The sequence below is a fragment of the Hakea prostrata genome, chromosome 7 (assembly GCF_041222555.1).
Source record: "Hakea prostrata isolate BN-2017 chromosome 7, UWA_Hpros_2, whole genome shotgun sequence".
Lineage (NCBI taxonomy): Eukaryota > Viridiplantae > Streptophyta > Magnoliopsida > Proteales > Proteaceae > Hakea > Hakea prostrata.
In genome coordinates, this window is record NC_142606.1 from 37,747,927 (window position 1) to 37,760,173 (window position 12,247).

The following is a 12,247-nucleotide window of genomic DNA, read 5'->3' on the forward strand; positions in this document are numbered from 1 at the left end:
TTATTTAGAATTTGATACTTAATATATTTCCGCACTCTAATTAATTATCTTCTCTTATTCAATTGATCTATTTATGACTTGTGTTATACATTGATTATACTGTTCATGATTATTTTATCGCGTATGTGGGAGGCATGGCCGCTCGATTTGGATCTTCGGGCTATGGATCACATCCCGGGTATGCCAGATAGGATACCGGCTGGGTGGATGTGACAGTGGTATCGGAGCCTAAGATCAAGTAAGGCCCCAACCGCAGAAACGATAACGTAACATTTCGAGTCACAGATCTGAAGTGACGAAACTACTCTTAGAAGTGAATAATAGAAAACTCGGACTAGAAACCAAATTGAAGCATAAGTGAATTGTTGAATTATATACAATAATTATGATTCAACAATCAACACTTAATGAAACGATAAAGAAAGTGAATAATACACGATAATAAATGAAACCGGAATAACTTTCATTAATTTAAATAAGTTTTTTACAATGGGTTACATACGGAAAGCATAACTGAAATCCTAGTACAATCTATCTATCTAGGAGATCGTCGTCGCACTCTGGATGTCCTGACATCCTCAGTGATCTGAGTGAGCTGAGACTGCATATGATCCCGCTCGGACTCTATCTCTGGCCAGCCTCACCTCGATCCTCTCGTACATCTTAGCCTCTGTCCGGCTCCTAAACTCTCGAACAACGCTCTCTGTCTAACTCCCATCCTCTCCATCATGGAAGTCATAGACTGCATCGTGCATACGAGATCCGGTGCCTCCGGTGCAGCTCTGTGATGGACCTCCAGTCTCAAACTGTGATGTGGGAACCCCCTGATCATCGGGACCGACCTCCTGTACACCGATATCATCCCCAGCCTGATCATTTGCTGGAATATCCTCATCATCATCCTCGGACTCCGACTCGTCACCTAGACTAGGAGACCTGTCAACATGATCCAACTGCATCAATCCAATGGTCCTCGTACCAATGGAATACCCCGTACCTCCAACATCTCTCTCTTCCCTACTCAGATCAATTCCGAAATGACTGAAGATGCGTGTCAATAGAATTCCAAAGCAAAGATTTCTAACCTCCGGATGCATGATGACCTCGATCATGACATTCTGTATAATGTAAGATAGATCAATCTCAAATCCCATATAAATCCGATAGATGAGTAAGGCATCCATCACCGTAACCACATTATGATGTCCCGCTCTCGGTATGATATTCCTCCCTATGATCCGCCCGATAACTCTAGCCGATGCAATCATCTCACCGCTATTCCTAGGCTGATAACACCGGTCATCATCCCAAAGTGTCATGCATATCTCATACAACTCGTATGGAAGCATGTGTTTGCTGAAGTCCTCCCCTGCCGATATCCACACACATGCATGTGGACAATAAGGAACCCCGAGAATCTCTACTAGTGTGCGAGTAGTGAATCTAATCTGAGTCTCCCTAATCTGACTCGCTACCACTAACTCCATTTGATCAATTCGATCCTCCACAAATGAAGTCAAATTGCTGTAGAACAACCGAACTAACTCTGGGTACACCGGCAAATTCTCAGTAAGTAGGTGTGTCCATCCCAAAGTATCGAATCTCTCCCCGATCCGAAAAGTAGTCAACTCGCCAACCCGAAATTGCCGACCATTCTCGATGTTACAATGCCCAAAGTGTCACATCCACCCAGCCGGTACCCCATTTGGAATACCCAGGATGTGATCCACAGTCCAAGGATCAATGATCTGAGGTCCATGCCTCCCACATACACGGTAACACAATCATGAACAGTAATAATCAATGGTAAAAACAACTAATATCAAGTATCATGAATAAGACAAGATTAACTAAATCAGAGTGCGGAATATAGATAATAAATAAGGTATGATCAAAATCATAAAGGGTGAGAAGGTATGGTAGTCACCCTCTCAGAGCAGCGGAAAAGTATTAAATCAAGTTAGTTACATATCCAATTATCACCGGAATAATTCAAGACAAGTTAATTACAAAATCTAAGGTTCCACAAATACACCAGGGGAATGGGGCACTATGCTAGGGTTTCTTCTATACTAATGGTAGTCTCCTCAACAAGACGGATGAAGTAAACCCAGTGCTGCCGCTCCCGCACAACTGTGGGGCTAACCCTGGTGCGAATAATAATCCTCCTCGGCTCCAATATACGAATCCTCACCGACGCCACTACCCGGAGGGTAGTATGTGGAATCATAGTCCGCCTCATAGGAGGTGCCATCGTAATCTTCGGTACCTGGAATGTAATCTAAAACATTTGCACAAAAGGAATGAGTTCGAAGAACTCAGCAAGGAAGTTATTCCATAATTAGAAATCATACACATTCAGAACATATAATAATGCAATGTGATATGGAACATATGATGCATATATGACCCTAACTCTATGAATGCTGGTCTCTAAGGTAGACATGCTTTAAGTCATAGCACCGTACTTCTCTGGGTCATCAGTCACTCTCCCATTTCCATATCTTGGGAATGCCCGGGGAAGATCGGTAAAGTCATCAAAAACCATGGTAAGGGGAATCGGTCACCGCTCTCTCACATCACCATTTGGTCAAGTACTGGCGCATGTCACAGTAAAGCCTAGCCCAATGCAAGTCATCTACTCAGTCGGTCAAGTCAGATTCAGATACGTCCATTCCTCACCCCCGGCGATCCTTTCCGGTATCCTTGACACTAGAGTCAGCGAAATCCCGGATTTCGGACTCATCAACTCTATTGGTCATCCACATATAGTAAACGGGAAGCTCTCACGTCCTCTCACGGATTGATTACCGGTCTAGAGCGCCCGTGAGCCCAAGTCTATCCATATGCAACTCTACCAATAAATGGCCCCTTTCAGGTATCCGTAGCATGGTTTATGTCCCCTACCGGATTGGCTACCGGCCTAGAGCGCCCATCCAACCATACACTACCACGGGTTGTTCGGTCTCAATGCCCTTCCGATTCGGGTTTGACACGACAAGGATGAACCTAGCCACACAACTAGACACTCCTATGTATGTCATCCAATAACTCGGGAGAGTGTCGATAGGCACCATCGGAGAACATCCCATACTATTCCCTCCGATGCCCAAGGACAGAAGTGTCAGTAGGACACCCTCCAATCCCAAGTCATACGTAAGCAATCACACATCAGATCTCATCATTTCTCATGCATCCAATGCATATTCATAATAGTACTCAAATCATGATATTGAAACGAATCATTATAAACATAAGCAAATCAAAATGATAGAGTAACACAACAAATGTATAAAGATTTAAATGTTACTGTTCTAACACATATGTATCAGTATCATAATGATTGAAAGAAATTTAGGGATTTCATTCTTTGAACAAAGCATAGTTCAATATTTAATGACTTATATGTTTATGGGTATAACCATCCTTACCTTGGATGAGTTGATGATGAATTGAGAATACCAAGAATAGTCCAATAGAAGTGTTAAGGCCCTAAACAAACATCAATAATAAGTTAGAAAAGAAGTCGGGAAGATCGGATGTCATTTGAGTCAAAATCGACCAAGGTTGTTGTCAAGCAACAACTTTGGTCGATGGTTTTGGTCGATGGTATCGACCAAAATGATCGACCAAAATAATCCTCGGGCAGAATAGTGGATTTTGGGGATTTTGGTCCGAAATGAGTCTTCCGGTGTTCGGATCAATCTGAAACTTGGAGGCATACTTAACAACAGTAGTAGGACACTATAAATCAAGGAATTAACCCAATCCAATGGTCTAATTAAAAAGCCCCAATTTGAGCTATCAAGTTCAAGTGATAAACATCATGGCATGAGTTGGAATTGATTGCATTGATGAGGAATAGCATGCAATAGCTAGGGGAACTAATAGAAATTCGATTGGAATCATATGGCAATGTTAAACATGGACATAATACACTCTATAGCTCAGTTTGATATCAAATGGTATGATGTTAATAGGTAAATCATGGAATACATATGCTAGGCATGAGATATAAGCATTAGCATCAATGAATGGCTAAGGAAATCATGGATTGAGTATGAGTAGGCACTTGGAGTGGTGGTTGCAAGGTTGCAGCACCATTCCAAATGTCCCATCAGCAAGATGGCAATAGGAAAGAGTAGGAAATGGTAGGATAGAGAGTGGAATGAAAGTCATACCTTAGTGTAGAAGATGAAGGCAAGAATCAATGATAAACTAAGTGTCTTTGATGAGATACCCTTCACACTAACCAAGGAGCTGCTTTGGGAAGCTCTCCCCACGTTCCCAAGTGAGAAAAATGATTGCAAAAGGCTCAAGGCTCGAGGTCATATTAAATAGAAAAGGAATATTCTATGGAATCATTAACTTGGCAGACTGGGACATTTTGGTCGATGGTATCGACCAAAATGATCGATGAAAATGTTTTCAACAGAAAACTCAGGTTTAGAACAGCAACTTCAAGTAGGGATTTGAAAGGCTATACAAGGTCAAATTGAGTGAGGTTTTCTTCCACAATTCAATCAAGAAGTCTAGTTTCGGGGAATACCTTCGGATTGTGCACAGGAGGTCATTTGGTACATCAACCATATTAATCTTCTCCGATGCGCAGACTTTCCTTAAACACTGACAATGCATTTAAGCAAGGGGTATCATTGTCAATGTCCATGGGCTCGGTCTCCGAATCATGATCATCAATTAGAATGGTCCATAAATCTCTTCTTCCACCGCTTTGGGTCCTCGGACCTGAATACAATAGTGGATCCGGGTCAGGGTCAAGGTTAGAATAGGGATGGATATTACACAAAGTATGTATCATAAAGAAACTCGGCCAATGGTGTGACGAAGCGGTGTCGATCAATCAACTCCGCTCGTGGCAGTAAAGGCACCTGACCTCTACCTCTCCTGGCTCCTACTACCCTACTCCGAGTGCGACCACCTCGTCCTCGTCTCTCCATAGAGTATAAATACCTGTAGAAAAGATCAACAAGTCAATGTTAGAAGATTAACCAAAATCGGACATGAAGGGCATTTTCGTAATTTTTCGGAAATTTTCAAATTTGGGGGAGATAAAAATTGAGTATACCGGCATTTGCGCAGTACTTAGAATTGCATGACTATAATAATTGTTCGAAGAAAACCGGTCGAAATCGCGTCCTAAAGTCGAAAATTCAGCAAGCTAGAAAAGAAGAATTTTGATGTTTAGGTCAAATTTGGGGATTTTTGATTTTGTTGAAATTGGCTGAATCAAATTGCATGGTAATGTGAAGCATATCATTTGGAATGTGTGGCATCAAATTTGACGTTAAAACTCCTAGCGGTTTGGGAGAAATCAAAATTTTTCTAAATTATGGAAACTTTCGACTACGTTCGCGAGATCAAGTTGAAAATTCGTGTTTGCTTGTTGTTTAAGCGTTGTTGTTGCATGTAAACTATGGGATTTTGTTTCTAAGCATGCATGAACATGTTTCTATCTTAAAACAACAAGTTTAACATGGTATTTTGAGAAATCTAAGTAAAGAAACTATTTGAGAAGATGATGAATAGTGATTTACTTACTTGGGTGATCAATGCTTGATGTTTTGATGTTGTGGAAGCCTCTAACCACCTGGAAATCACTTGGAAGTGGTTGCTAGTGCGTTCTCCAGAGCCCCTCCACAAGATAAATGAGTTAGAAATGAGAAATGAAGGAGAAATGAAGTTAAAAAGCCTGATTTTTCGTTACTGTTGGGCTTGGTCGACTGACAATCGACCAAGGCTATAAAAGTTGGAAAATGGGAATTTTGGATGGAATTTTTGGATTTTGACCAATGTTGGATTATTTGCTTATAATATTGATGAACCTATGTATGATTTGAGCATTTTAATTCATATGGTTAAGTGTGTTTTGATGAATATTCGTATCTCGATGTGGTCAATGTTCTTTTGCAGAATGGTTCTATTGAGAAGTTGTCTCGTCGGCTACGGTAGTACCGGAAATGAGGAGACGCCAGCTGGAGGGTCTGAACAACAGACCCAGGAGGACAGCCATACTACCAATGGCATCCCCAATGCCCCTAACATTGGAAGCTTCAAGGACATTGCAAGTGTCATGACCAACATGATGCAACAGCAGCAAGCTCAGTTCAACCAGATGATGGCTGGTTTTGTGAACTTGAGAGAAGAGAACCGTGCTAGTGAGTCAGGCAATGCTGGCTTGGCGGCCCCGTATGTGGAGAGGTTCGCAGGTGTCACGCCCTCCCAGCCGGTACCCTATCTGGCATACCCGAGAGTGTGATCCACAGCCCGAAGATCAGGTATCGAGTGATCAACCTCCCACATAAACAATAACATAATCATGAACAATCATAACATGGGTGCGGAAGATAAATCATAGATCCAATAAAGAAAGAATGAATCATAACTGAATCAGAATAATAGATATAATCAGAGTATCAAACAGATAAGTAAAGTGAAGCAAAAATCCCACTTTACATCCAGCGGAAAAGTAGCTCTAAAAGAATAAACTAGACAAAACCTAATCCCAGTAACAAGTACATTGGGTAACTAAGTTATTCTCCACTTTATAGACAACATCCTTGTAAGTGTAAATCTCATAAATAGCACAAGGACGCTTCCACTCAATGGTCGGACTAAGCATCGTACGGAGCATAACCACTCGCGGGATCTTCGAGTAATTGTGGTAACCGCAATCACCTTCCCGGAGATATGCCCCCCCCCCCTCCCCCCTCCCCACCGAACCCACAACAACACCAAACCAACCCGGAAAAAAAAAAAAAAATAAAAAAAAAAGAATAAGTTTAAAAAAAAAAAAAAAGCGAAAAAAAAAAAAAAAAAAAAAAAAAAAACCGGGATTCCAGAACAAACATAAATGCAATATGACATGAGACAAACAATGAATGAATGAATCTAACTCTATGTATGCTTTGGTCTCTATTGGCAGACATGCTTTAAGTCATAGCACCGTACTTCTTAAGGAAAGTCCACTCACATCCTCAACCATTTAAGATATCTTGGATTCTCTCACGGATCATTTCACCGGTCTTGAGTAGCCGATTGGTAATGGGTCCTTCATCCCTCAGGACAAACCTTGGCAGGGGGTTAAGTCAACACACTCTCTCACAACCATTTGGTATAAGATCTTGGCGCATGTCGGGGTAAAACCTAGCCAAATGCAAGTCTTCTACTTGGTTACATCAAGTCGGATCCAGATACTTCCATTCCTCGTCCCCGACGATCCTTTCCGGTATCCTTCACACTAGAGTCAACGTATCCTATGGCACCGACCAACTCGGACTACGGACTCATCAACCCTATTGATCATCCACATATGGTAAACGGGAAGCTCTCACGTCCTCTCACTGGTTGGTTACCGGTCTTAAGCGCCCGTGAGCCCAAGTCTAACCATATGCAACCCTACCAATAAATGGCCCCCACAATGTGATTCCTGTCCTCTCACGGGTTGGTTACCGGTCTTGAGCGCCCATGAATCCCCATTGCTACCACGGGTCGTTCGGTCTCAATACCCCTCCGATTAGGGTCTGACATAACAGGACATCCTAGCCAAACACTACTAGACAATCCTAGGTATGTCATCCAACAGTTTAGGAAGGTGTCCAGAGGGCATCTCCGGAAACATCCCATAATATTCCCGTAGTAGTCCAAGGACAGAAGTGTCGAAAGGACACCTCTCCTTTCAAAACCATACGTAAGCATACACATGCATCAATTCATATCATCACATATATGGTAACTTCATATATGGAAAGAAATCAGTAATTACAATCATTTGTAATACATTGGTAAGTAAATCATACATGAATCAATTCAACATGAATAAATAATGCTACTGTAATCAAAGTTATGCTACAGTAGTATATCATTGTAAGAATCTAATTTAGGAAACATATTAATGGTATTCAAATATAGAAACTAGATTCATGCTATCTATGTAATTAAGGAAATAACCATCCTTACCTTTTATAACTCGCAAAGGGATCCTAAGAAATCAAGTAAGATCTTGGCAAACTTGAGAAGAAGGTCCTAAACAAGTATATACAACATATTAGGAAAGATCCCTAACAAAAAGATATCAAAACATCCGAAAAGCAGACCAAATCTGGAGTTGCTTTGTACTCATTGGTCGAGTGGATTGGTCGAGTGGTCCAGTCGACCAATCGATCGACCAATGCGAGACGATAGGCCTAAAAAAACAGAGTTTTAAAGATATGAAATCCGAATTTGGTGGTTCAAAAGGGTACTAATCAAGGGGTAGACTACATCAGTAGTATTCTAACAATTAGGGGACCTCAAAACACTAATCAAATCAAGGTATCAAGATCCAAATTAGGAAACAAAAAGTTACCATAATTAAATCAACCATGGATCTTGATGAATTTGAAATAGAAAACAAAGACAAGAACAATAGGAGGATGGATCATTGCTTTCGGTAATGAAAACATGAAAACATAGATAGATCTTCATGGAATAAGGCTTAGAAGCATAAATCTAAATAAGGAAATAAAACCTACCATATATGTAACTACCATGCATCATGAAGAACACATAGTATGGTAGAAGAGAACATCTAGAAATCTATAGATTATGGATCATGGAAAGAAAACACAGTAATTACTACTAACATGATCAACAAAAGAAGAACAAAAAAGAAGGGGGTTGAGTTTTGATGTTTTTTTGGGGATTAAATCATGGTTTGATCATGATTCCTTCAAAAGCTTGCAATGATCATGGTTAAGATCATTGTTCTAGCCTCAAATCCTTAGGATGATCATGAGAACATGTTCGAGAGATGTTTGCAACAGAGAATGCAGCATCTCTTCTACTGTCTCAACTCAAAAAGGAAAGAAAAACAAAGATGGAGGAGAAGAAGAGAGAGTAGACATACCTTTTGATGCAAAAAGAAGAGTTTCGACGAAGATCCGTCAAGAAAACACCAAGGATGCAAGAGAGATGACTTGCAGAGGTCTTTGGTTCGTTCCAGAGAGTTTGGAGGCAGCAAATACGAAGTGGACTCGAGGTTGGACTTAAATAGAGCAAGAACAACCTAATTGCCAAAGACAAGCACTCATTGGTCGAGTGGATTGGTCGACTGGCCCGATCGACCAATCGATCGACCAATGTCTGACAAAGAAGGCCAAAACAGGGAATTGAAGGTCCAGATCAAATCCAATCCTAAAGGGGTTTTGCACACAAGTCAAGTGACTTACCTAATAGGTAGAAATGCCTTCAAACCAAGATAGAGAGCACTCCAAGTCCATCAACTAATTAGATCTTCATCAGGATTCAGTTTCCATAAATAGAACCTCATCATCAACTTTCATGGATTCAAAGCCGGACACCAAGTCCTCTCTGGGGATGGCCCAAAGCTGACTTCTTACTTTACTTCGGGTCATCGGACCTACAAATAACAAGGTTTCCGGGTCAAGGTTAGGGCTGGGTTTTACAGCAGGGACCCCGCATACTCGGCTGATGGAGAGTTTCTTGAAACTGCAGGTACCATCCTTTACTAGTGTATCAAAGGATGTTCTGTTCCCTAACAAATGGCTGAGGGAATTGGAAAAGGCCTTCCGGAACTTGCAGTGTTCGCTCTTCACCGAGCAGAAGCTTCAGCAGGAAGCGGATGCATGGTGGACTTCTTCTCAACCTATTCTAGAAACCCTCCATGGTGGTGTTGTCACTTGGGACATATTTAAGGAAGCCTTCTGTAAGAACTACTTCCCCGAGGCAGTGAAGGATGCCAAGGAGACTGAGTTCATGGCTTTGGGCCAAGGTTCCTTGTCTGTGTTGGACTACCAGCAGAAATTTGAAGAGTTATTCTTTTTCGCCCCTGATTCGATAAGGCCCGATAATGCGAAGGCAAAGAAATTCTTCTAAGGACTACGGCCATCTCTAAAGACATACCTACCCTCCTCCCTATTGAGAGTTATGCCCAGGTGGTTCAGAATGCGAAGAAATTGGAAGAAGCTGAAAGAGAAAATGCACGAGTTCAGAGGCCGTGGCAGCCTAGGCATCCTGGTCTAATGGATCGCACCTAGAGTCAATTTGTGAGGCCTTCACCATATCCCACTCCCCGCCTACCAGCCTAGGAGTGTGGGTCGAGTTCCAGTGTCACTCCCTATGGGTCCTCGTGGCCAATATAGTGGAGCTCGACCTACGGGATTTGTGTAGTCTTCCCGGCCTGGTATAGTACATCCTCGGCCCGCTTTCGAGAGACCCCCTTTGGCAGCCGCTCGTTGGACGAGAGAGATCCTGTGTTTTACGTGCAAGCAGCCCGGACACTTTGCTCGCTTGTGTCCGAAAAAGTCCGTTTTTCCCGGTGTTTCTGCTCCTACCGTGAGAAGTGCCCTCGCTCTCTGTAATTGCCCCCGCCCTCCTTCTGGCAGAGTATTTAGCATCTCCGGCATTGAGCAGGACCCTTGCCATGAAGTTGTAACAGGTACATTATTAGTCGCCTCTTTTCTAGCATTGGTGTTATTTGATACGGGTGCATCCCATTCTTTCATTTCATCTACTTTTGCTGTGAAGACTAATCTTACAGCTAGATGTTTATCTAGTTGTTTGTCAATTTGTACCCTTGTTGGGTCTACTATTAAACTAGATAAGGTGCTAGAGGAATGTCCTGTTCTTGTTTGTGGGTTGAACTTGAAGGCAAATCTAGTGTTGTTCGATATGAGGGACTTCGACGTTATATTGGGAATTGACTGGTTGACATCCTACAACGCTGTGATCTTGTGCTCTTCAAAGAAGATCCAGTTTCGTTTGGACGAAAATTCAGTTTTTGAGTTCCAAGGAAAGAAAGGAAGAGTGAGCAAGAGGACCCTGACCGCTTTAATGCAAGTCCACACTTTGGTGGAAGGTGCTCCATCCGGAAGCAAGGTTAAAGAGAAGAAGAGAATTGAAGATGTAAGAGTTGCTCGTAGGCTTTGCTGATGTGTTTCCAGACAATCTATCGGGACTACCCCCTGATAAAGAGGTTGAGTTCTCCATAGACTTGATTCCTGGAGCGTCTCCGGTGTCTAAGGCTCCATATAGGATGGCGCCTACCGAGCTTGAGGAGTTGCAAACTCAGTTGAATGAACTCCTGAACAGAGGTTTTGTGCAGCCAAGTGTGTCGCCCTGGGGAGCTCCGGTCTTGTTCGTTAAGAAGAAGGATGGTAGTATGCGCTTGTGCATTGACTACCGAGAGTTGAACAAGTTGACAATCAAGAATAGATACCCATTGCCCCGAATTGATGATCTGTTTGATCAGTTGAAGGGCGCAGCTGTGTTCTCAAAGATTGACTTAAGGTCTAGGTATCACCAGTTGAAAGTGAAGTCTAGTGATATCTTTAAGACGACTTTCAGGACAAGGTATGGACATTATGAATTTAAAGTCATGCCTTTTGGGTTAACCAATGCTCCTGTTGTGTTCATGGACCTCATGAACCGAGTATTTCACGATGTGCTCGATAAGTTTGTAATCGTTTTCATTGATGACATCCTGATATATTCGAAGAACGAGGAAGAGCATGTGAAGCAGTTGAACTTCACATTGCAAAGGTTGAGAGAAAAGAAACTCTATGCTAAATTTAGCAAGTGTGACTTTTGGCTCTCATGGGTAGTATTCCTTGGCCATGTTGTTTCAGCCGAAGGTATTCGTGTTGACTCGAAAAAAGTGCAGACCATTACAGATTGGGAAAGACCGAAGACCGTGACTGAGATAAGAAGTTTCCTGGGATTGGCTGGGTATTATCGGAGGTTTATTGAAATTTTTTTTCCAAGTTTGCTGCCCCTATGACTAAGCTAACTAGGAAAGAAGAGAAGTTCGTTTGGACCGATGAATGCGAGAAAAATTTTGAAGAGCTGAAAGTTAGATTGACAAGCGCCCCGATATTAACTATACCTGATAGTTCCGGTGGATTGACGGTCTACACTGATGCATCCAAGATCGGCTTAGGTTGCGTGTTGATGCAACACGGCAAGGTCATGGCCTATGCCTCTCGGAAATTGAAAGATTATGAGCGGAATTATCCCACTCATGACTTGGAGCTTGCCGCCGTTGTTTTTGCTTTAAAGATTTGGAGGCATTACCTGTACGGTGAGAAAATCGCTATTTTCACAGATCACAAAAGTCTGAAATACTTCTTCACCCAACAAGAGTTGAATATGAGACAAAGAAGATGGTTGGAGTTGGTTTCTTACTACGATTGTGACATTTAGTATCACCCGGGCAAAGCAAATGTAGTTG